This window comes from Tamandua tetradactyla, chromosome 7 (assembly GCF_023851605.1).
Source record: "Tamandua tetradactyla isolate mTamTet1 chromosome 7, mTamTet1.pri, whole genome shotgun sequence".
In the NCBI taxonomy this organism is placed as follows: Eukaryota; Metazoa; Chordata; class Mammalia; order Pilosa; family Myrmecophagidae; genus Tamandua; species Tamandua tetradactyla.
This window is the reverse complement of record NC_135333.1, coordinates 170,428,287-170,452,352: the sequence shown is the minus strand read 5'-3', so window position 1 is coordinate 170,452,352 and position 24,066 is coordinate 170,428,287. Positions and strand designations below refer to the sequence as shown.

The 24,066-nt window shown below is 40.0% G+C and overlaps 1 protein-coding gene across 7 annotated transcripts in view; it reads right to left on the bottom strand.

Moving 5' to 3' along the window:
• Positions 1-24,066, bottom strand: part of NR1H4 (nuclear receptor subfamily 1 group H member 4) — a 93,328-nt gene that overhangs the window by 34,673 nt on the left and 34,589 nt on the right. The window lies entirely within an intron of this gene.

The window sequence follows — 24,066 nt, the reverse complement described above, 5'->3', positions numbered from 1 at the left end:
AAGATAGATACATTGACCAATGGAATTGAATAGAGTGTTCAGATATAGACCCTCTCATCTATGGATGGTTGATCTTTGATAAGGCAGTCAAGCCAACACACTGGGACAGAACAGTCTCTTCAATGAATGGTGCCTAGAGAACTGGATATCCACATGCAAAAGAATGAAAGAGAATCCGTATCTCACACCCTATATAAAAATTAACTCAAAATGGATCAAAGACCTAAACATTAGATCTAAGACCATAAAACTTTTAGAAGACAATATAGGGAAATATCTTATAAATCTTATAATAGGAGGCAGTTTCCTAGACCTTACACCCAAAGCATGAGCATTGAAGAAATAAACAAATAAGTAAATGGGAACTCCTCAAAATTAAACACTTTTGTGTATCAAAGAACTTCATCAAGAAAGTAAAAAGACAACCTACATAATGGGTGACAATATTTGGAAACGATATATCAGATAAAGGTCTATTATCCAGAATATACAAAAAGATCATTCAACTTAACAACAAAAAGACAGACAACCCAATTACAAAATGGACAAAAGACATGAACGGACACTTCTCAGAAGAGGAAATACAAATGTCCAAAAGGCACATGAAAAGATGCTCAACTTCCCTGGCTATTAGGGAAATGCAAATCAAAACCACAATGAGATACCATCTCACACCCACCACAATGGCCATTATCAATAAAACAGAAAACGACAAGTACTGGAGAGGATGTGGAGAAAGAGTCACACTTAACCACTATTGGTGGGAATGTCAAATGGTACAACCGCTGTGGAAGGCAGTTTGGAGGTTCCTCAGGAAGCCAAGTATAGTATTGCCATATGACATGGCAATACCATTGCTAGGTATCTACTCAGAGGACATGAGGGCAAGGACATAAACGGACATTTGCACACCAATATTTATAGCATTATTTACAATTGCCAGGAGATGAAAACAGCCAAATTGTCCATCAACAGATGAGTGGCTAACCAAGCTGTGGTATATACATACGATGGAATATTATGCAGCTGTAAGACAGAATAAAGTTATGAAGTATGTAACAACATGGATGGACCTTAAGAACTTTATGCTGAGTGAGATTAGCCAGAAACAAAAGGACAAATACTGTATGGTCTCACTGATATGAACTGAATTAATGAATGAACATGGAGAATTTCAGTTAAAAACAGAGGTCATCAGGAGATAGAAATAGGATAGATATTGGGTAATTGGAGCTGAAGGGATACAGATTGTGCAACAGTACTGATTGTAAAAATTCAGAAATGGATAGCACAATACTATTTAACTATAATACAATGATGTTAGAACACTGAATGTGAAAATGATAGAGGGAGGAGAGCTGGGGGCACAAATGAAATCAGAAAGAAAGATAGATGATGGAGACTGAGATGGTATAATCTAGGAATGCCTAGGTTATATAATGTCAGTGACTAAATGTACAAATTTAAAAATGTTTTTGCATGAGGAAGAACAAAGGAATGTCAATACTGCAGGGTGTTGAAAACAGATGGTAATTAATATTCTAAAACTTTAACTTATATGTGAGACTAAAGCAAAAAGTGTTTATTTTGTATAAAATTTATATTTGACTAGTGCATTCCCTACTATAACTTATGTGGACAGCCTAATTGAACACCATAGTACATGGATCCCTGAGTAGGGCATGAGATTTTGTTGGTTTGTCCAGAGTGATGCCTCCATAAATCCCAGAGTGACTTGAACAGTGAATAAAAAGTATTTGCAAAGTCCCCTTGGGGGAAGGTGAGAACAGGGGAAAATTCAGCTTCCTCAAGTGGAGAATTCTTGATATTCTCACAAGCAGCAGGGACAACCAAAGCAATAGGTGGAGCCCTCAATCTGGGGGTTTGTTCATATGAAACTTAACCCTGCAAAGGATAGGCTAAGTCTACTTAAAATTAAGCCTAAGAGTCACCCCCAGAGAACCTCTTTTGTTGCTCAGATGTGGCCTCTCTCTCTCAGCCAACATGACAAACAAGCTCATGGCCCTCCCCCTCTCTGTGTGGGACATGACTCCCAGGGGTATGGACCTTCCTGGCAAAGTGGGACAGAAATCCTAGAATGAGCTGGGACTCAGCATCAAGGGATTGAGAAAATCTTCTTGACCAGAAGGGGGAAGAACGAAATGAGACAAAATAAAGTGTCAATGGCTGAGAGATTCCAAACAGAGTTGAGAGGTTATCCTGGAGGTTATTCTTACGCATTAAATAGATATCACCTTTTTAGTTAAGGCATAACAGAGAGGCTGGAGGGAACTGCCTGAAAATGTAGAACTGTGTTCCAGCAGCCATGTTTCTTGAAGATGATTGTATAATGATATAGCTTTTGCAATGGGACTGTGTGATTGTGAAAACCTTGTGTCTGATGCTCCTTTTATCTAACTTATTGACAGACAAGTAAAACATATGGATTAAAAATAAGTAAATAATAGGAGGAACAAATATTAAAATAAATTTAGTAGACTGAAATGCTAGTGATCAATGAGAGGGAGGGGTAGCGGGTATGGTATGTATGAATTTTTTTGTTTTTCCTTTTATTTTTTTTTCTGAATTGATATATATGTTCTGAGAAATGATCATGACGATTGTGCTGCTTTGAATTTATGGTGGACCCCAGAAAAGCCATGTCCTTTAATCCTCATTCAATATTGCTGGGTAAGAGCATTTTGATCATTCCCATGGAGATGTGACCCACCCAATTGTGGGTGGTAACTTTTGATTAGATGATTTTCATGGAGGTGTGTCTCCACCCATTGAAGGTGGAGTTGCTTACTGGAATCCCTTAAAAGAGAAAACATTTGGACAGAGTCCCTTTTTGGTAGAGACACAAGAAAGCCAGCAGATGCCGCCATGTTTGCCATATGCCCTTCCAGCTGAGAAAGAAACACTGAACATCATCGGCCTTCTTGAACCAAGGTATCTTTCCCTGGATGCCTTAAATTGGACATTTCTATAGACTCATTTTAATTGGGACACTTCCTCAGCCTTCAGACTGTAAACTAGCAATTTATTAAATTCCCTCTTTTAAAAGTCATTCTGTTTCTGGGATATTGCATTCAGGCAGCTAGCAAACTAGAACATGATAAATATACAACTATGTGATGATATTGTGAGTTATTGATTATATATCAAGAATGGAATGATCATATGGTAAGAATGTTTTTGTTTGTTTGTTGGTATGTTTAATAAATAAAATATTTAAATAATAATAATAAAAAAATAAAAATAGTAACCAAATCATTGGACACAGTGACCACTTTGGCCGGCGGGGCTGGGTTCCTGATGATCTTCCACATCCCCTGGGAGGGAGCCCTTGACAGCCATCAGGGACACGAAGGGACAGCCCAGCAGGGAATGGAATAAAACTCCTGTTTGAAAATGAGTCACAGGAACCGTGTGTGGGACAGTTCGGCAGGTTTTTTATTCTGTTGTTAACTGAGAGAGAAATCATTATCATCTCAATAGCTGAATTAATTAGCTTTCACTCTGAGGTGGGAACACAATCTTATCATTATATCATTTAAACGTGGGCACATATACCGTATTGATACTTATGCAAATCCATCAGGCACACACCTCCGCTCCTATCCTTGCTCTTTATTGTGCATATTCAACAATGCTCATATCAGGGGAGTCATTTGAAAATGAATGGAAAGGAAATTCACTGAGAAAGGGAGGCTGCTGGGTAATGAGGATGAAAAGCCAGCTGACTTTGCCCTCAGGGGACTGTGTCCCTCCAGGGGGGTCCTGGGGTGGCTGGCAAATAGCTAGGATGGTTCTTTTCAGCTGACCCCTTCACTCAGTGAACTGTTGCACACCTGCCTTGCTGCCTCTTTATATGGATGCAAACTACTGAGCCTTTTAGATAGCAACAGAGCTGAGCAACCAGTGATTTTACATGTAGTTTGACCTAAAGGAGATGGCTTTTACATCCAACTCATGCACTATGAAATAAAAAGAACACACACAGAGAAAACCTTGAACACCAATGTAAGTTAGAAAAAGTCTGCAAGATGATCTAAGCAATGAGTCATATAATGTACCTACAGGTTGAGGAGCTGGATGGCTGGCATATGTGCTGGGGAGGGAGGTCTTCACTAATAGAGCTGTCACCTTTAAAAGTGGAACCATGTGAACATATTACTCTACCCCATACACACACACACACAGAAAAAGACTTTTTTTCTCCTCTTTCTGGACCCAGCCAAACTTTTTAAGTTCAATTCAGAGCAGAGGAAAGAGAGAGAGACTCTTTCAGTATAGCAACTCACTCAAACTATGCTAGAAGTGGTGCTCTAGTCCAGGCAACACAAAATTCTGAGTTTCTTATAGATGGTGGACACAGAGACTGGGTGGAGGACAAGGTGGTCCTTGGTCACCTCCTCCAGTGCATAGACACATGCCCTCTCCAGCCCCATCCAGGTGTCTCAAAGAACAGCGGGTCCCTGACTGAGCTGAAAGCTGAGGAAGAGGAAGGATGCAGGGAAGAGGCAACAGCAAAGGGGTTGAGAAACCAAGAGGCATGAGGTGAAGGATATCTGCAGAGGTGAACTCAAGTTTACCAATGAGAGAAAACAAAGGAGAAGGAGCTGAAGAGGTGAGAGAAGCTGCTGCCAATTCCCTATCCACGATGCCCAACAGTATCCTGGGGCTTCTGGAAAACATGACAGTTTGAAAAAAGTTATTTTTCTCCATCTTAAATCCCACTAACTGTCAGTAAAGGAATAAAAGGGATGAGGGAAGGAGCAGCCGAATATGAGTGGTTTCAACATGTTTCCCAGAGGCCATTGGAAAGTGGCGTAGTGGAGCAAAGGAAGTCAGGGCCCAGGTCCTGACCAGCGTTGCTGATGAGCATCAAGCCAGGCTGCCCTTCAGAGCCGCTGAGGCTCAGCACATGGGGGTATCAGCCCCATGGAAGGTGGGTGACCTGGAAGCAGGGAGAATGGGTGAAATTCTGCACACAGAGCGGTTGTGCAGACAAACAACTACCTCCTCACCTCCTTCACAAGACATCACAGTTTTATTTCCCAAAGAAATTGAACTAGTGACTCTGGGACACCAGGCACAGCAGAGGGAGGGTTAAGATGAATTTTGAAAATAGAGGAATCCATAAAGCCTATACAAGAGAATGTCAAGATGCCAGTCCCTACTGGACCCTAGAATATGGGCTTAGAACTTATGGTGGATTGAATTATGTTCCCTAGTTTAGACATTTTCTTGGTTGTGATCTGTCTTCCTGGGAGATCAGTGGGATCTCACAACCAATGGGAGTGTGAACCACTGCAAACAGGAACTCTTGATGATGATATTTTTGTTAAGGTATGGCCCCACTGAATGATAGTGGGCCATCGTGTGGACTCCTGGAGACTTATATAAGCAGAAGAAATTCAAACAGAGAGAAAACCACAGAGAGCAGCCAGGAACCAGAGTCAGTGGGAACCGAGAGGAAAAAGGAGAGTTCATTGCCATGCGACAGGAAAGCCAAAGAACCCAAGGACAGCTGAAAGCCAGGCCACCTCCAACCCCAGGAGGGAGCAAGCCTTGTAACCAATGTCCAGACTTGGACTTCTGGCTGCTGAAACTGTAAGCCAACAAATTCCCATTGCTTAAACCAACCTACCAGGCAGTATTTGTCATAGCAGCCTGGAAAACTAAGACAGAACCTCAGGTCAGGGTTTGGAGAAGTTCTCTTTGGAGGAACTAATTTATAGAAACCAGTATTTGAGGGTTCCCCCAACAGAAAGACAGTCTCACCCCCATTCAGGGGAGCCTACCAGTTGAGAGTTACCAGAGATACTCATACAGTTTCCAATAAGCTTCAGCCTCACTTGCAATCACCAATAACTAACTAAGAGCTACCTTACATTGGAGGAAAATTTCCAACTATTTGATTTTTAAACTCTGTGCATGCGCCATTTAATTAAAACAAAAATGTTCTGCAAATCCTTCTAGATTTCCATTTAATAATCAAAGAATAAGACTTTTTTTGCCTTAATGGGCTGTGCCATCCCTTTCTATCCTTCAGTTACCATTTACATAGCACATATTTTATACTAGTCACTGTTCTAAACACTTTTCATATGGTGATTCATTTAATATTCATAATAAGCCTATGAAGGCGATACTGTTATTATGCCCCTCTTATAGAGGAGGAGACTGAGTTACACAGAGATTCAGTACTTTGCTCAAGGTCCTACAGATAATAAATGGAAGAGCTTGTATGTGATCCCTGATTGTCTTATTCCAGACTCTGTGCTCTTAATTGCACCATTATGTTGCCCTTCTTGTAAGGAGCTTACATTCCTAAAAATAGTCTTTAGACATTTATCTCCCCCCAGTCCCACTGTCAGGGATTGAATCATGTTCCCCGCAAAAGGCATGTTCGGGTCCTGTGGGTGTGAACCCTTTATAAACAGGGCCTTTGAAGATGTTATAGTTAAGGTGTGCCCCAACTGAGTGAGGGGAACCTCAATCCAATATGGCTGAAGTCCTTATACACAAAGGAAATTGGACACAGAGAGAACCACGGTTGCAGCCAGAAGCTTGAAGTCAACAGAACTTGGAAGAGAAAGGAGAAGAGGACACCATGTCCATGGCCATGTGAAGGAAAAGGCAAGAACTTAGGATGGCTGGCAGCCAGCTCCAGAATGCCACTGTCTTTGGGAAAAAGCAATACCTTGATTTTGGACTTCTAATAGACTCAAAACTGTGAGCCATTGCTTCAAATCAGTGCAATTTGAGACAATTAGAATAAGCAAACTCATAGAATCAGAATCTAGAATACAGGTTGCCAGGGGACAGGGTGGGGATAGGGAACGAGAAGTTAAGGCTTCAAATATACAGTGTTCCTAATTGGAATGATGGAAATGTTTGGGTAATGGAAGGTGGTAGTGTTAGCACAACATTGTGAATGCAATTAACAGCACTGAAAATATATCTGGATATGACTAAAAGGGAGAAATGTTAGATTGCATAAATGGAAACAGAATAAACATTTTTTAAAGCTCCACAGAACTACACTACACAGACAGTGGACCCTGAGTTCAACAATGGACTTCAGTTAATAGTTTTTTTTTTTTAATTTTTTTTTAATTTTTTTATTAACGGAAAGAAAAAAAAAGAAATTAACACAACATTTAGAAATCATACCATTCTACATATGCACTCAGTAATTCTTAACATCATCACATAGATGCATGATCATTGTTTCTTAGTACATTTGCATCGGTTTAGAGGAACTAGCAACACAACAGAAAAAGATATAAAATGTTAATATAAAGAAAAGAAATAAAAGTAGTAGTAATAGTAAAAAACAACAACAAACAAACCAACAAGCAAACAAAAACAAAAAAAACCCTATAGCTCAGATGCAGCTTCATTCAGTATTTTAACATGATTACTTTACAATTAGGTATTATTGTGCTGTCCATTTTTGAGTTTTTGTATCTAGTCCTGTTGCACAGTCTGTATCCCTTCAGCTTCAATTACCCATTGTCTTACCCTGTTTCCAACTCCTGCTGAACTCTGTTACCAATGACATATTTCAAGTTTATTCTCGAATGTCCGTTCACAACAGTGGGACCATACAGTATTTGTCCTTTAGTTTTTGGCTGGATTCACTCAGCATAATATTCTCTAGGTCCATCCATGTTATTACATGGTTCATAAGTTTATCTTGTCTTAAAGCTGCATAATATTCCATCGTATGTATATACCACAGTTTGTTTAGCCACTCTTCTGTTGATGGAGATTTTGGCTGTTTCCATCTCTTTGCAATTGTAAATAACGCTGCTATAAACATTGGTGTGCAAATGTCCGTTTGTGTCTTTGCCCTTAAGTCCTTTGAGTAGATACCTAGCAATGGTATTGCTGGGTCGTATGGCAATTCTATATTCAGCTTTTTGAGGAACCGCCAAACTGCCTTCCACAGTGGTTGCACCCTTTGACATTCCCACCAACAGTGAATAAGTGTGCCTCTTTCACCGCATCCTCTCCAGCACTTGTCATTTTCTGTTTTGTTGATAATGGCCATTCTGGTGGGTGTGAGATGATATCTCATTGTGGTTTTGATTTGCATTTCTCTAATGGCCAGGGACATTGAGCATCTCTTCATGTGCCTCTTGGCCATCCGTATTTCTTCTTCTGGTAGGTGTCTGTTTAAGTCTTTTTCCCATTTTGTAATTGGGTTGGCTGTCTTTTTGTTGTTGAGTTGAATAATCTCTTTATAAATTCTGGATACTAGACCTTTATCTGATATGTCATTTCCAAATATTGTCTCCCATTGTGTAGGCTGTCTTTCTACTTTCTTGATGAAGTTCTCTGATGCACAAAAGTGTTTAATTTTGAGGAGCTCCCATTTATTTATTTCCTTCTTCAGTGTTCTTGCTTTAGGTTTAAGGTCCATAAAACCACCTCCAGTTGTAAGATCCATAAGATATCTCCCAACATTTTCCTCTAACTGTTTTATGGTCTTAGACCTAATGTTTAGATCTTTGATCCATTTTGAGTTAACTTTTGTATAGGGTGTGAGAGATGGGTCTTCTTTCATTCTTTTGCATATGGATATCCAGTTCTCTAGGCACCATTTATTGAAGAGACTGTTCTGTCCCAGGTGAGTTGGCTTGACTGCCTTATCAAAAATCAAATGTCCATAGATGAGAGGGTCTATATCTGAGCACTCTATTCGATTCCATTGGTCGATATATCTATCTTTATGCCAATACCATGCTGTTTTGACCACTGTGGCTTCATAATATGCCTTAAAGTCAGGCAGCGCGAGACCTCCAGCTTCGTTTTTTTTCCTCAAGTTGTTTTTAGCAATTCGGGGTACCCTGCCCTTCCAGATAAATTTGCTTATTGGTTTTTCTATTTCTGAAAAATAAGTTGTTGGGATTTTGATTGGTATTGCATTGGATCTGTAAATCAATTTAGGTAGGATTGACATCTTAACTATATTTAGTCTTCCAATCCATGAACACGGTATGCCCTTCCATCTATTTAGGTCTTCTGTGATTTCTTTTAACAGTTTTTTGTAGTTTTCTTTATATAGGTTTTGTGTCTCTTTGGTTAAATTTATTCCTAGGTATTTTATTCTTTTAGTTGCGATTGTAAATGGGATTCGTTTCTTGATTTCTGCCTCAGCTTGTTCATTACTAGTGTATAGAAAAGCTACAGATTTTTGAATGTTGATCTTGTAGCCTGCTACTTTGCTGTACTCATTTATTAGCTCTAGTAATTTTGTTGTGGATTTTTCTGGGTTTTCTACATATAGTATCATATCGTCTGCAAACAGTGATAGTTTTACTTCTTCCTTTCCAATTTTGATGCCTTGTATTTCTTTTTCTTGCCTAATTGCTCTGGCTAGAACTTCCAACACAATGTTGAATAATAGTGGTGATAGTGGACATCCTTGTCTTGTTCCTGATCTTAGGGGGAAAGTTTTCAATTTTTCCCCATTGAGGATGATATTAGCTGTGGGTTTTTCATATATTCCCTCTATCATTTTAAGGAAGTTCCCTTGTATTCCTATCTTTTGAAGTGTTTTCAGCAGGAAAGGATGTTGAATCTTGTCAAATGCCTTCTCTGCATCAATTGAGATGATCATGTGATTTTTCTGCTTTGATTTGTTGATATGGTGTATTACATTAATTGATTTTCTTATGTTGAACCATCCTTGCATACCTGGGATGAATCCTACTTGGTCATGATGTATAATTCTTTTAATGTGTTGTTGGATACGATTTGCTAGAATTTTATTGAGGATTTTTGCATCTGTATTCATTAGAGAGATTGGTCTGTAGTTTTCTTTTTTTGTAATATCTTTGCCTGGTTTTGGTATGAGGGTGATGTTGGCTTCATAGAATGAATTAGGTAGTTTTCCCTCCACTTCGATTATGTTGAAGAGTTTGAGGAGGGTAGGTACTAATTCTTTCTGGAATGTTTGATAGAATTCACATGTGAAGCCGTCTGGTCCTGGACTTTTCTTTTTAGGGAGCTTTTGAATAACTAATTCAATCTCTTTACTTGTGATTGGTTTGTTGAGGTCGTCTATTTCTTCTTGAGTCAAAGTTGGTTGTTCATGTCTTTCCAGGAACCTGTCCATTTCTTCTAAATTGTTGTATTTATTAGCGTAAAGTTGTTCATAGTATCCTGTTATTACCTCCTTTATTTCTGTGAGGTCAGTAGTTATGTCTCCTCTTTCATTTCTAATCTTATTTATTTGCATCCTCTCTCTTCTTCTTTTTGTCAATCTTGCTAAGGGCTCATCAATCTTGTTGATTTTCTCATAGAACCAACTTCTGGTCTTATTGATTTTCTCTATTGTTTTCATGTTTTCAATTTCATTTATTTGTGCTCTAATCTTTGTTATTTCTTTCCTTTTGCTTGCTTTGGGATTAGTTTGCTGTTCTTTCTCCAGTTCTTCCAAGTGGACAGTTAATTCCTGCATTTTTGCCTTTTCTTCTTTTCTGATATAGGCATTTAGGGCAATAAATTTCCCTCTTAGCACTGCCTTTGCTGCGTCCCATAAGTTTTGATATGTTGTGTCTTCATTTTCATTTGCCTCTAGGTATTTACTAATTTCTCTTGCAATTTCTTCTTTGACCCACTTGTTGTTTAAGAGTGTGTTGTTGAGCCTCCATGTATTTATGAATTTTCTGGCACTCCGTCTATTATTGATTTCCAACTTCATTCCTTTATGATCCGAGAAAGTGTTGTGTATGATTTCAATCTTTTTAAATTTGTTAAGACTTGCTTTGTGACCCAGCATATGGTCTATCTTTGAGAATGATCATGAGCACTTGAAAAAAAGGTGTATCCTGCTGTTGTGGGATGTAATGTCCTATAAATGTCTGTTAAGTCAAGTTCATTTATAGTAATATTCAGGTTCTCTATTTCTTTATTGATCCTCTGTGTAGATGTTCTGTCCATTGATGAGAGTGGGGAATTGAAGTCTCCAACTATTATGGTATATGTGTCTATTTCCCTTTTCAGTGTTTGCAGTGTATTCCTCACGTATTTTGGGGCATTCTGGTTCGGTGCGTAAATATTTATGATTGTTATGTCTTCTTGTTTAATTGTTCCTTTTATTAGTATATAGTGTCCTTCTTTGTCTCTTTTAACTGTTTTACATTTGAAGTCTAATTTGTTGGATATTAGTATAGCCACTCCTGCTCTTTTCTGGTTGTTGTTTGCATGAAATATCTTTTCCCAACCTTTCACTTTCAACCTATATTTATCTTTGGGTCTAAGATGTGTTTCCTGTAGACAGCATATAGAAGGATCCTGTTTTTTAATCCATTCTGCCAGTCTATGTCTTTTAATTGGGGAATTCAGTCCATTGACGTTTAGAGTTATTACTGTTTGGATAATATTTTCCTCTACCATTTTGCCTTTTGTATTATATATATCATATCTGACTTTCCTTCTTTCTACACTTTTCTCCATGTCTCTCTCTTCTGTCTTTTTGTATCTGACTCTAGTGCTTCCTTTAGTATTTCTTGCAGAGCTGGTCTCTTGGTCACAAATTCTCTTAGTGACTTTTTGTCTGAGAATGTTTTAATTTCTCCCTCATTTTTGAAGGACAATTTTGCTGGATATAGGAGTATTGGCTGGCAGTTTTTCTCTTTTAGTAACTTAAATATATCATCCCACTGTCTTCTAGCTTCCATGGTTTCTGCTGAGAAATCTACACATAGTCTTATTGGGTTTCCCTTGTATGTGACGGATTGTTTTTCTCTCGCTGCCTTCAAGATCCTCTCTTTCTCTTTGACCTCTGACATTCTAACTAGTAAGTGTCTTGGGGAACGCCTATTTGTGTCTAATCTCTTTGGGGTGCGCTGCACTTCTTGGATCTGTAATTTTAGGTCTTTCATAAGAGTTGGGAAATTTTCAGTGATAATTTCTTCCATTAGTTTTTCTCCTCCTTTTCCCTTCTCTTCTCCTTCTGGGATACCCATTACACGTATATTTGTACGGTTCACATTGTCCTTGAGTTCCCTGATACCTTGTTCAAATTTTTCCATTCTTTTCCGGATAGTTTCTGTTTCTTTTTGGAATTCAGATGTTTCATCCTCCAAATCACTAATTCTATCTTCTGTTTCTTTAAATCTGTCATTGTAGGTATCCATTGTTTTTTCCATCTTTTCTACTTTATCTTTCACTTCCATAAGTTCTGTGATTTGTTTTTTCTGTTTTTCTATTTCTTCTTTATGTTCAGCCCATGTCTTCTTCATGTCCTCCCTCAATTTATCGATTTCGTTTTTGAAGAGGTTTTCCATTTCTGTTCGTATATTCAGCATTAGTTGTTTCAGCTCCTGTATCTCATTTGAACTATTGGTTTCTTCGTTTGACTGGGCCATATGTTCAATTTTCTGAGCGTGATCCGTTATCTTCTGCTGGCGTCTGGGCATTTAGTCAGATTTCCCCGGGTGTTCGACCCCACAGGTTGAAAGATTTTTCTGCGCAATCTCTGGGTTCTGTTCTTCCTATCCTGCCCAGTAGGTGGCGCTCGTGGCACACGTTTGTCTACGGGTTCCACCAGCGAAAGTTGCTGTGGGTCCTTCAACTCTGGAAAACTCTCGCCGTAGGGGAGGTTTGGCAACCGAAGCGTCTTGGAAGAATGCCAGCCGGCCCGGGGTTCCAAACGCGGGGAGGGTCGCCGGCCGTCGCAGCACAGGAGAGCGTTCGGCCAAATTAGCTAGTCGGCCCGGGGCACCAAGCGTGGCGGGAGGGCGCCAGCTGTCGCAGCCCGGTAGAGTGCACTGTTCCAAGCCGACGGGGGAGTCACGTGTTTGGATGGGATCCCCCGGTCACTGTTCTCCGCAGTCTGGGGATTTCCGACCCAACTATCTCAGTTGTTCCGGGGGGCCTCGTGTGGTGGGGGCACCAGCCGCCGCGGCCTAAGGGGACCGCCTGTCCAATTCTACCAGCTGGCCTGGGAAGGTGGAAGGGAGGGACTCCGGTCGCTTGCCGTCCCACCCAGGAAAGCCCGTGCCCCTTGGTGATCTCACCGGAGCTGGTTCTCCCAGATAGTCAGCTGTTCCAAGATGGGGTACGCTGTCCCTTTGATCTCCCTCGTGGCTCCGGGAGCTGCTCTGTGTTATCTCCACTCCCCCAGTAGTTGTTCTGGAGGAGGAAAGGTGAGGGCGGCAAGGCTGTCGAGGCTGGTGGCGGAGGAGCACGGTGAAGGCGGGGGAAGAGGGCACCGTGGTAGTTGGAGAGCAGCCTGAGCGGGAGGGGGAGGAGGAAGAGGGGGGGGAAGGAGGTCGGGCGGCTCGGCTGCTGCGGGGCGTGGGCGCCGCGCGGCGGGCCGGCGGAGAAAGAGAGGGGGGGAGGAGGTCGGGCGGCTCGGCTGCTGCGGGGCCCAGTTAATAGTTCAATCACAAAAATGTGTGTGCTGGTTTGAAAGGATGTATGGACCCTAGAAAAGCCATGTTTTAATCAAAATCCCATTTCATAAAGGTAGAATAATCCCTATTCAATACTGTATGTTTAAAACTGTAATAAGATCCTCTCCCTGGATGATGTGATTTAGTCAAAAGTAGTTGTTAAACTGGATTAGGTGATGACAGGTCTCCACCCATTTGGGTGGGTCTTGATAAGTTTCTTGAGTCTTATAAAAGAGGAAACATTTTGGAGAATGAGGAAGTTCAGAGAATGCTGCAGCACCACGAAGCAAAGAGTCCACGAGCCAGCGACCTTTGGAGATGAAAAGGAAAACGCCTCCCGGGGAGCTTCATGAAACCGGAAGCCAGGAGACAAAGCTTGCAGATGACACTGTGTTCGCCATGTGCCCTTCCAGATGAGAGAGGAACCCTGACTGTGTTTGCCATGTGCCTTCTCACTTGAGAGGGAAACCCTGAACTTCATTAGCCTTCTTGAACCAAGGTATCTCTCCCTCGATGGATTACTTAGATTGGACATTTCTATAGACTTGTTTTAATTGGGATATTTTCTCAGCCTTGGAACTGTAAACTTGCAACTTACTAAATTCCTCTTTTTAAAAGACATTCCGTTTCTGGTGTATTGCATTCTGGCAGCTAGCAAACTAGAACAATATGCTTTCGAAAATTTTAACAAATGTTCCACACCAATGTAAGGTGGTGGTGATGGGATAGTGTAGGGGGCAACCTGTATTTTATGCATGAGAGTTCTGTAAACCCCCAACTTCCTCTAACAAAGAAAAAAATAAAAATAAAATGGAAAAATAACGTGACCCAACAAATTCCCATTGTTTAAGCCATCCCACTGCCTGGCATTTGTTTTAGCAGCCTGGAAACTAAGACACCACACAGCATGTAAGTGCCCTACTCTTTCCTCTCCATATCAAAAACTTCCAAAACATCCCACACTCTCCCTTCTTTGTCCCCCAAATGTCTTTTTCTACCATTTCCCACCATTAAGTGACTGCAAAGTGGCACTAGAGAGAAGCACTACCAAAACTAAAAAGGTAAGCCTTTGGTTTCCATCATACAGTTTCTTAGACTCTTCTTTAGGATCTCAGCCCTTTTCCTTGAGCTGCATATTGAAATTGTTAGAACTTGATCACAGCTACCTGATTGCCTGGCAGAAACAGATTCAGGCTTTCATTTTTGAAAAGGCAAACCCCAAACTTTTGAAATGCAATTGTTAAAAATTATTCTTGGCATTTAGTTCCTTCTAAGCATGGATTTTAAGTTTTATTTTCCCCCTTAATTTCCTGGAAAGCCAGAAGAACAGATAGGTCTACCTAACTTTTCCAGCATTTAATTTTGCCAACTATAATTCTTATTTGGTTCTTTTTTTTGCTGAAATAAGCTTGAAAATGACTGACTTTGAATTATTTTTGAAAGTTGCCTAAACATCATTCCAAAATAGACTAATATGCAATTTACTAGTCAAAGGACATTTATCAAAGCTCTATATTCCTTCTGTCAAAAGAAAAAAAACATGAAGTGAGAGAAAAGTTCATTAAAACACTGGTTTCTAAAAGAATTAGAATTCAACTCCATTGGTAAAGTAAAAATTGTGATGGATCTCTGACAGACACAAAGCAGATAGAGTAAATTTATGGAGAAACGAAAATTATGAAGATCATGACCCAAAGCAGGTTGGAAGAGTGCGGGAGCAGTGGGAAAAGTTCCCTGTCTCAGGTACATTCACAGGGAATATTGTCTCTTCCAGGCATTGGCAAGCTATGGCCCACTTTTGTACAGCCTGCGCACTGATTTATTTTTCCATTGTTTAGTTGTTGAAAAAAATCCAAAGAAGAATTAAATTTCATGGTATGCAAAAATTATATGACATTCAAATTTCAGTGTCCATGAATAAAGTTTCATTGTATTACAGCCAAACCTATTTGTTTTTATATTGTATATGGTTGCTTCCACACTACAATGGCAGAGTCCAGTGATTGTGTTAGAGATGTTAACACCCACAAAGCTCACAATTTTGACTACCTGGTCCTTTACAGAAAAAGTTTGATGACTCCCATGTAAGTTATGGCTAGTGGTGGCATTTGCATGCTATCTCAAGTAATACATATAAGCCAGAGAGAATGGGCAGTGTCCAAGAGGAACTGGTAGTCTGCATGTTCAGAAGACAAGAACCAGAATATTCTATAAAACAGCACCCCTGGTCTTCCCTCTCAATCTCCAAAAGCAGACTACAGAAACACAAATAGTATGCTCAGAGAAGTGAATAGGGAATCTCAGAGGCTAGTCACTGAGGTCACTCTCTCCTTTCTAGAGTCACTCAGGAATTGGCTTTTGCAGGGTGTGCCTTGGTGGCAGCTCTGTGTGTGTGTGTCTCTTTTTCCTCAATCTATTAATATAAAGTATAGGATAGGGTGTAAAACAGTGCAAGGTAGAGGACTGATAAGTTGACCGGCACAGACTACAGGTTAATGGTTTTTAAGACCTTTACTATGAGGATAAAAAAGCCCTGAATTTATTCATTGCTCAACCATATAACTGAAGTAGGAAAGAAAATAAATCTACCTCACTGGAGTATTATAAGTGAACATGATAAATCCTAAGTTTTTTAGAAGGTCAGTTTGATTATTTGGCCTCATGATTTTGGGTGACCAAAAATTATGCCCCTCTCAATCAGGCTCAGAAATTAGAACAATAGAAATATAAATATTATTATATTATATTTTGACTAGTGCATTTCCTAATATAACTTATGTAGACAGTTTAATTGAACACCATAAGTACATGGAACCTTGAGTAGGGCATGAGATTTTGTTGGTTTGTCCAGAGTGATGCCCCGATAAATCCCAGAGTGATCTGAATTGAAAAAAAACAAAAGGAATTAAAGGAATTGCAATTAGTTGTAATGAAAAATAAGAATGGAGGAGCCATCACTACTAATCTCACTACTAATCTCATAGACATTTAGCAGAAAATAAGGAACATTGTCAATATTATGAATAGCTTTATGTATACAAAGTTGATGACTTAATGAAATTCGTTGAAAGACACACTCTACCAGCACTCACACAAGGAGAAATAGATCCTCTGAATAGGGCTATATCTATCGAAGAATTTGAATCATATAATAACTTTCTAAAACAGAAAGCACAAGACCCAGATGATTTCACTAAAGAATTCCACCAAACATTTGAAGAAGAAATAATACCTGTTCTCTGCAATCTCTTCCAGAAAATAGAAGCAAGGAATGCTTCCTATCTAATTCTATGAGGCTAGCATTACCCTAATGTCAAAGAGATAAAGTCATTATCAGAAATTAAGCTACAGACCAATACCTGTCAGGAATATAGATGCAAAAATCCTCAACAAAATATTAGCAAATTGAATCCAACAACATATAAAAGGAATTATGCACAATGACCAAGTGAGATTTATTCCAGGTATGTAAGACTGGTTAAGCATTTAAAAATAAATTAATGCAATCCATCATATCAACAGACTAAAGGAGAAAAATCATATGATCATATCAAGAGATGCAGAAAAAGTATCTGACAAAATCTAATACTCATTTATGATAGAAATTCCCAGCCAGTTATGAGTTGAGGGGAACTTCCGCAACATGATAAAGAACATCCGCAAAAAAAACTATACTAACATCGCATTTAATGTCGCCTCTCACCACTCATATTTAGCATTGTGGTAGATGTCATAGCTAATCCAATAAGACAAAAAAAAAAAAAGGAAGTAAAAGTATACCGATCGTGAAGGAAGAACTAAAACCATCTTTGCTTGTAGATGATATGATTGTCTATGTAGAAAATCTGAAAAAATCCACACCCTCCTGAAACTAATAAGGGATTATAGCAAAGTTGCAGGATACAAGGTTAATACACAAAGTCAACTGCTTCCCTATATACCAGCAATGAACAACTGGAATTCAAAATCAAAGAAAATACCATTTACATTAGCACCCAAAAATTAAAACACACATAAGTCTAACAAAATATTTACAAGATCTCTATGAAGAAATCTACAAAACTCTGCTGAACGAACTCAACGATGACCTAAATAAATGGAGAAATAGTCCATATTCATGGATAGGAAGACTCAATATTATGAAGATGTCAATTCTTCCCAACTTGATCCATGGATTAAACACAATCCCAATCAAAATCCTGGCAAGTTATTTTGTGGACATAGACACACCAATCCTAAAGTTTGTAAGGAAAGGCCAAAGACCCAGAGGCCAACACGACACTGAAGGAGGGCAAGGTTGGAGGACCGGAACTACCCAACATCAAGACTCACTAAAGCCACAGTGATCAAGACAGTGTGGTGGTGGGAGAAGAAGAGGCAGATCATGGAGCAGAACAGAGAGTCCAGAAGTAGGTCTGCACAGGCAGAGTCAACCAGCTTTGACAAAGGAGCAAGGTAAGTCAGTGGAGAAAAGACAGACTTCTGACAAGCACTGCTGGAAGAACTAGACACCCATATACAAGCAATGAATAGAGATAAAGAAATTATATCCATCACAAAAATGAACTCAAACTGGACTATATAACGAGATGTAAAATGTAAAACCATTAAACTTCTAGACGATAACACAGAAGAAAACCTAGGTGATCTTGGGTTTGGTGGTAATTTCTGAGATACAACACCAAAAGCACAATCCATGGAGGAGAAAATGATAAATTGGACTGCATTAAAATTAAAAACTTCTGCTCTGGCCACAGAAGTTTCTTGGAGAAAAGATTTTCGAACTACACATCTGACAAAGGATCTGTGTCCAAGGTACACAAAAAACTCTTAAAATGCAACAATAATAAAAACAAACAACTGAATTGAAAATGGACAAAAGAGCTGAACAGACACCTCACCAAAGATGCACAATGGCAGATAAGCATGTGAAAAGATGCTAAACATCGTATGTCATTAGGGAATTGCAAATGAGAACAACAATGAGAAAACACTATGTATCCCTTAGAATGGCTAAAATCCAAAACATGACAATACCAAATGCTGATAAGGATGTGGAATAGCAGTAACTCTGATTCATTGCTGGTGGAAAGGCAAAATGGTACCGGCACTTTGGAAGACAATCACAGTTTCTTACAAAGCTAAATATAGGTTCACCATATGACTCAGCAATTGTGCTGGATTTACCCAAATGAGTTGAAAACTTATGTCCACACAAAAACCTGCACACATCTGTTTATAGCAGCTTTATTCATAACGGCCCTAAACTGGAAGCTACGGTATCTCCCAATACGTAAATGGATTAAAAAAACTATGGCAGCGTTAAAAAGAAATGAGCTTTCAAGCCATGAAAAGACATGGAGGAAACTGAAATGTTTATTGCTAAGTGAAAGAAGTCAACCCCAAAAGGCTACATACTATATCATTTCAACTATAAGACATTGCGAGAAGGCAAAATTATAGAGACAGTAAAAAGATTAGTGGTTGCCAGGGGTTCTGGAGGAAGGAACAAGGGAAGGCAGAACACAGGCGTTTTTAGGGCAGTAACACTTTGTGCAATTCTGTAATGATGAATATGTGATAAAGAACTGTACAACACAAAGAAAACTAAGTGAACGGGAGGCATATGGGTACTTTTGCACTTACTCTGCAATATTTCTGTAAACCTAAAACTACTCCAAAAAATAAAGTCTATTAAAAAACAAAAAAGGATTCTTTATATCAAAACAGGAGAAACCACTTAGATTACCCAGAGCCTGATGGGTCCACTTCTCCCTGTGACCCCATAAGGAGTGCTGGTCTCGCAGCACTAAGCCCCAGTTTGGTCTCTGGCTGGGCCTCAGAAGAAAATTGCTCCCTAGTTTCATCCTTCTGTTTCCGGAAGCTGGTCTCCGAGATCCGGGTAAACTTGACCAAGGTTAGCTTGCTCCCTCTTTGGCATTGGAGGGTTTTTTTGCCTGTTTTTTCATTTTTACCTTACTTTTTTCTTTTTATTGTCCTCATTTTTCTTATTTTTATTTTTACATCTTCCTTTACCTTTCTGCTTACTTTAAATTTTTTATAATTTTTTTATTTTTCAATAATTTATTTTCGGTTTTCTCTTTGTCTATTTTAGCTCATTTGCATAAACTGTTTTCTTGATTTTGCTTTAAAATGGTGACTCTGAACAGGAGCTTTGTTTTGCTCACTGCTGCATTTCCTATGCTTTCAATAGTGTCTGGTTCTATAGTAGGTATTTAATATTTGTCAAGTAAGAAATTGAATTAATTAATTAATTAACAAGATAAGAGATAGTTTTGAAGACAGTATATGACCCAAATCACACAGGCTGAATGAACAGAAGAATAACAATAAAATAATAACAATCCATCCACAAAATAATATTAGCTGAAACTTATTAAATGCTTGCATGTGTCAGCCACAGAGCTAAACGTTTTAAAAATGATGTCCCAGTTTTTTCTTCACAACCACCTGGTGGTCGTAATAACGATTCCATCCCGGAGCTCACCAGCGGCAAGTACCGAGGCAATTGCTGACATGCATTACCTTATTTCATCCTCACGACAACACCTAGACACCGCCATCAAAGGCTGTCCTGTGGAGTAAATGCAGTAGCACGTGGAAAACTTCCAGAACGTGCCTGCATGTGGGAATCGCTTGGTAAATGTTACAGGTGAAGCTTCTGAAGCCTCGGTTAAGTAGTTTGAGACAGCTGGGAAGAGAATCAGCTGGGATGAGACGCTCGGTGGTCTGCTTTCAGAGCCTTCCTGCCCAGGATTTTTATAGTCTTTATTCCTAAAGGCTTCCAAGGCACTGAAATAATTTGGGTCCTTCCCTGCATCACGCTCTAAGATAATTTGACCTGTAGACTTCATAAGAATCATTATATTAAATTATATAATATCAGACCTCACTTGGATCTCAAATAGGATTTTAGTAAGGTTATGTATGGGTCAGGGCTTCCCAGCTTTCACTAATGCCCATTAGCAAAGGATCCCTTGGAAATACTCCATGTTTATTCTATAACCAGAATAGTTTCTATACTTTTGGAAGCTTTCCTAAAACTTCAGAACTAAGTCTAATGCTGCTTCACTAACTTATATAAAAATATATTCAGAAGGACAATAGGCTCACCCATTTACTTATCAAATGCCTCCAAAGGATTCTCCCATTTCTCCCATTGAAATTTCTAAGAGTTCTGTTACCTTTCCGGACTTCTCTCGTGCCCACCCTGCAGCTGATGCTGCCTGGGGTTCTTACCGACCCGCTGCTCAGTTGGCGTACCTGGGACAATTTTCAGAAGGCTCAAGTGTCATTGAGAGTCCACCCCTAAGGAGGTGAGCCATCCCAGGCTTATTGCCGTTAGGGACTTTCTGCCTGGTTTAGACAATGTGGACATCTTAACCCTTAAATGGAACATGTGGTTTTCTTCCTTTGGCTGCAGAATGAGCTAATATTAGCCTTGAGTAAATAGCTCAAGAGAAGAATGATCACTTAGATGTCAAGCAATACAAGGCATCACCGCCTTGTGGCTAACAGCGTAATTCTGGAGTCAGATTTATAAGCTTCGAGTTGAACTTCCACCATCTTAGCTGTGAGGCCTGGGTAAAGTCGATTAACTTCTCTTGCTTCAGTTTTCTTTTCTATCAGATGGGGATAAGGTACGAGGATTAAGAAGTTTACTACCAGGGTGTAGCAAAAACATCACAAAAGCTGTTAGAATGGCCTCTCCAAATCTCGGCTTCTGTGTGAAATATGTTACTCCTCCCTTTAAAATATGGACAACAGCTAGGTTCCAGACATCGCATGGCTCCGAGAAGACGTTCGTAGAATGCCTACCAGAGGAAATCCATGTGTCAGCCCTGAGCCTGCAGGTTTAAAAGTATTTATCATGTAATTTTTCTTTTGAATCAGATTTTGAGGATAAACCATGTATGTTTTCTACTTCTCTCCAAGCAGGAAACATGACTTGGATTGGATGTTGTGTCTTTCTAGTGCACACTTTGGTCTCTTGATAGGGAGTAGTATCAATGCAATCAAAGCTGCTTGGCTGGGATGAGCCCCCGGGTGCTTTCAGATGTGGCTGACACCAGGAGTTCTCAAACCTTAGCTCGGAGGACTTGTTAGAACACAGATTTTGGAAGCCCACCCCGGAGATTCTGATGCGTGGGTCTGGGTTAGGGACCAGGAATTTGCAATTCCTGCAAATCCCCAAGTAATGCTGCTGCTGCTTCAGGACTCAGGACTTTGAGTAGCATTGGTCTACAGTGACAAGCTGAAGTGGCTTGTTGTCGTTCGAATCAATGCCCGGTTTGGATAAGACACCAACAACTGATAATGGGGTGGGCAGCGACATTCATCTAAATAGGCAGAAATAGTCACGTCCCCCTATGTTCACCCCTCTATGTACATGGATTTCAAGACCGTAACGAGAACAATTACTAATGATAACAGGCACTTACTGAGTTTTGACTATGTACCAGATTTTTTCCAAGACCTTTATACTTATTAAATTTATATTTATGCTTTCATTTTATGACAATCATTAAAAATTAAGAAAAGCATTCTCTGGATCATCCCTATTACCATTTAATACTGCCAGCAAACTAATGCCTTCATTTTTGTTTGTGCCCATGACGTCTTCAACAGCTAGAAACATGACCCACTTGCGTCTGGAGTTCTGGGTGAGTCTGTCGTTCGAAGTGAGAAAAGCAAGGAGAAGGTCTGTGGTCCCGTATGGCCTGTGGTCCCGTATGGCCTGTGTCCAGGCATTGCCCAAATAAAAAACGTGCTTTCGGATTCGAACCAGAGTAACATTTTGAGCAACCCTGCCACACACATCATCTGACACATTTTATTATTTTATTGGTTTTATGGTTTTGGTTGTATTTAGTTTTGTAAATTTGTTTCTGTTCTTTGGTTGCATAAACATTTGCCAGCAAATAAATTTGATAAGACCAATTTGGGACAACTTTAGTGTTTCCTGAGAAATGGCTTCCTTCAAGAAAGTTCCATACCCTATTCAAGTTTGAAAGCCCCTATTACCACTGTAGGTCCTCTAAGGCAACGAGTCTATCTCAGGGGCTCTCAGCTGGGACAGTTTTGCCTCCCACAATGTCTTGAGACATTCTGCTTGTCCCAACCGGGGGGCAGCGCTGCTGGCATCTCCTGGACGCTGGGGACACTGCGGCACACCCCACAATGCGCACGCAACAGGCTCCCACAACTAAGCATCATTTGGGGGTAGAAGAGATGTTTTAGAGAATCACCGCATGATCCTTCCCCCCTCCGGAAGCTTCTTTCTCCCTGTCCAGTTGGGCTGCAGAAGTAAGAATTCCTAAGAAATATTTCTGCTCACCTAAAGCCTCGTGGAGGATCAGGGGGTCCCATGTGGGGACTGTACTTCCTACTTCCTCTGGGAGAACGGAGGGTCACCACAAAGCAGCAGGAGGTGACTACAATGCTGAGAAGCACAGTCGGATGCCTAAAAGGGAAAATCTCTGGAGACAGAGAGACTGACCACAAGAGAGCAAAGCATCCTAGGGGGTGAGGTGACGTCGAGCAGCAAACCCCTTCTGGAGACGCTGTGGGTCCGCCCTGGACACCCCAGAAAGGCAGCTGCCTGGCAGGGACAAGGCCTGCACCTGTCACCCCACCAGGCCAGAAGCTGCTCCCAAAGGGAGAGTTTCCTGTATAAAAATGTCTCCCGGGACAAGGAGACCAACCAGACAGGTCTGGAATGACACAGCAGCAGCAGCTAGTCCAGCTGAGTTCCCGCCTGGAGCACAAGCCCCCGGTGCCACATTCCATGAGATGGGGGGACGCAAAGCTGTGGAAGGCGGCCGCTGCGTAGCAGCCTCTTGATTGACATCTTCAGGCACAAGCCACTGGAACTGGCTCCACTGTCTTCAGCCAGCAATTCTATTTTTCCTTACCCAAACTCCAAATATATGCATAATCAGCCCACCTAACCCCCCAAATTTCCTGCTTTGAATTCCCATCCCCAATTGTTCTCCATCTTTTACAAAGTCGAATTTCCCGGAAAAAGTAATTTCTATTCCCTTCTGTTACTTTCGCATTTTTAATTCACAATATTCAAGAACTGTCAGTCAGCAGTGAAGAGACTTTCCTATAAGATATTACTTTTTGGGGGAAAAATGTCTTTTTATAAAATAGTACTGGGATTAGTCAGAGGTTGACTTTGTTTTAATGTCATAACTTCGCAAAATTAAAAGTTTTCAACTTTTTGTTATCTGCCTCTCCCTACCTGTACATCTGACATGTTTGTGTTGTTTAGGTTTGTGTTGTTTTCATTTTGAGAACTTATAAATCTATAAATAGTATGTTTTTTTCTAAATCTGATCTATCCATTAATTACAGGTTATGTATTTTTCCTTATAAGTTTAGCATATTAATATACTAATACATATTGCTTAGGCATTTATAATAAAATCTCCAACATATTTCTAAGTCTAAAAAAAAAAAAGTCATTTGGCCCAAAGTGTCAACGGCACCTGGGACGGGAAACCCTGGTCAATCTTTCTCTTTAATGAACTCCCAGCAATAGGAGAAGCTGGATGAGCTACAGATACATTTTTACTTCTTAAATTTACAACCAATATTGGAAGACAAGAGATGAATA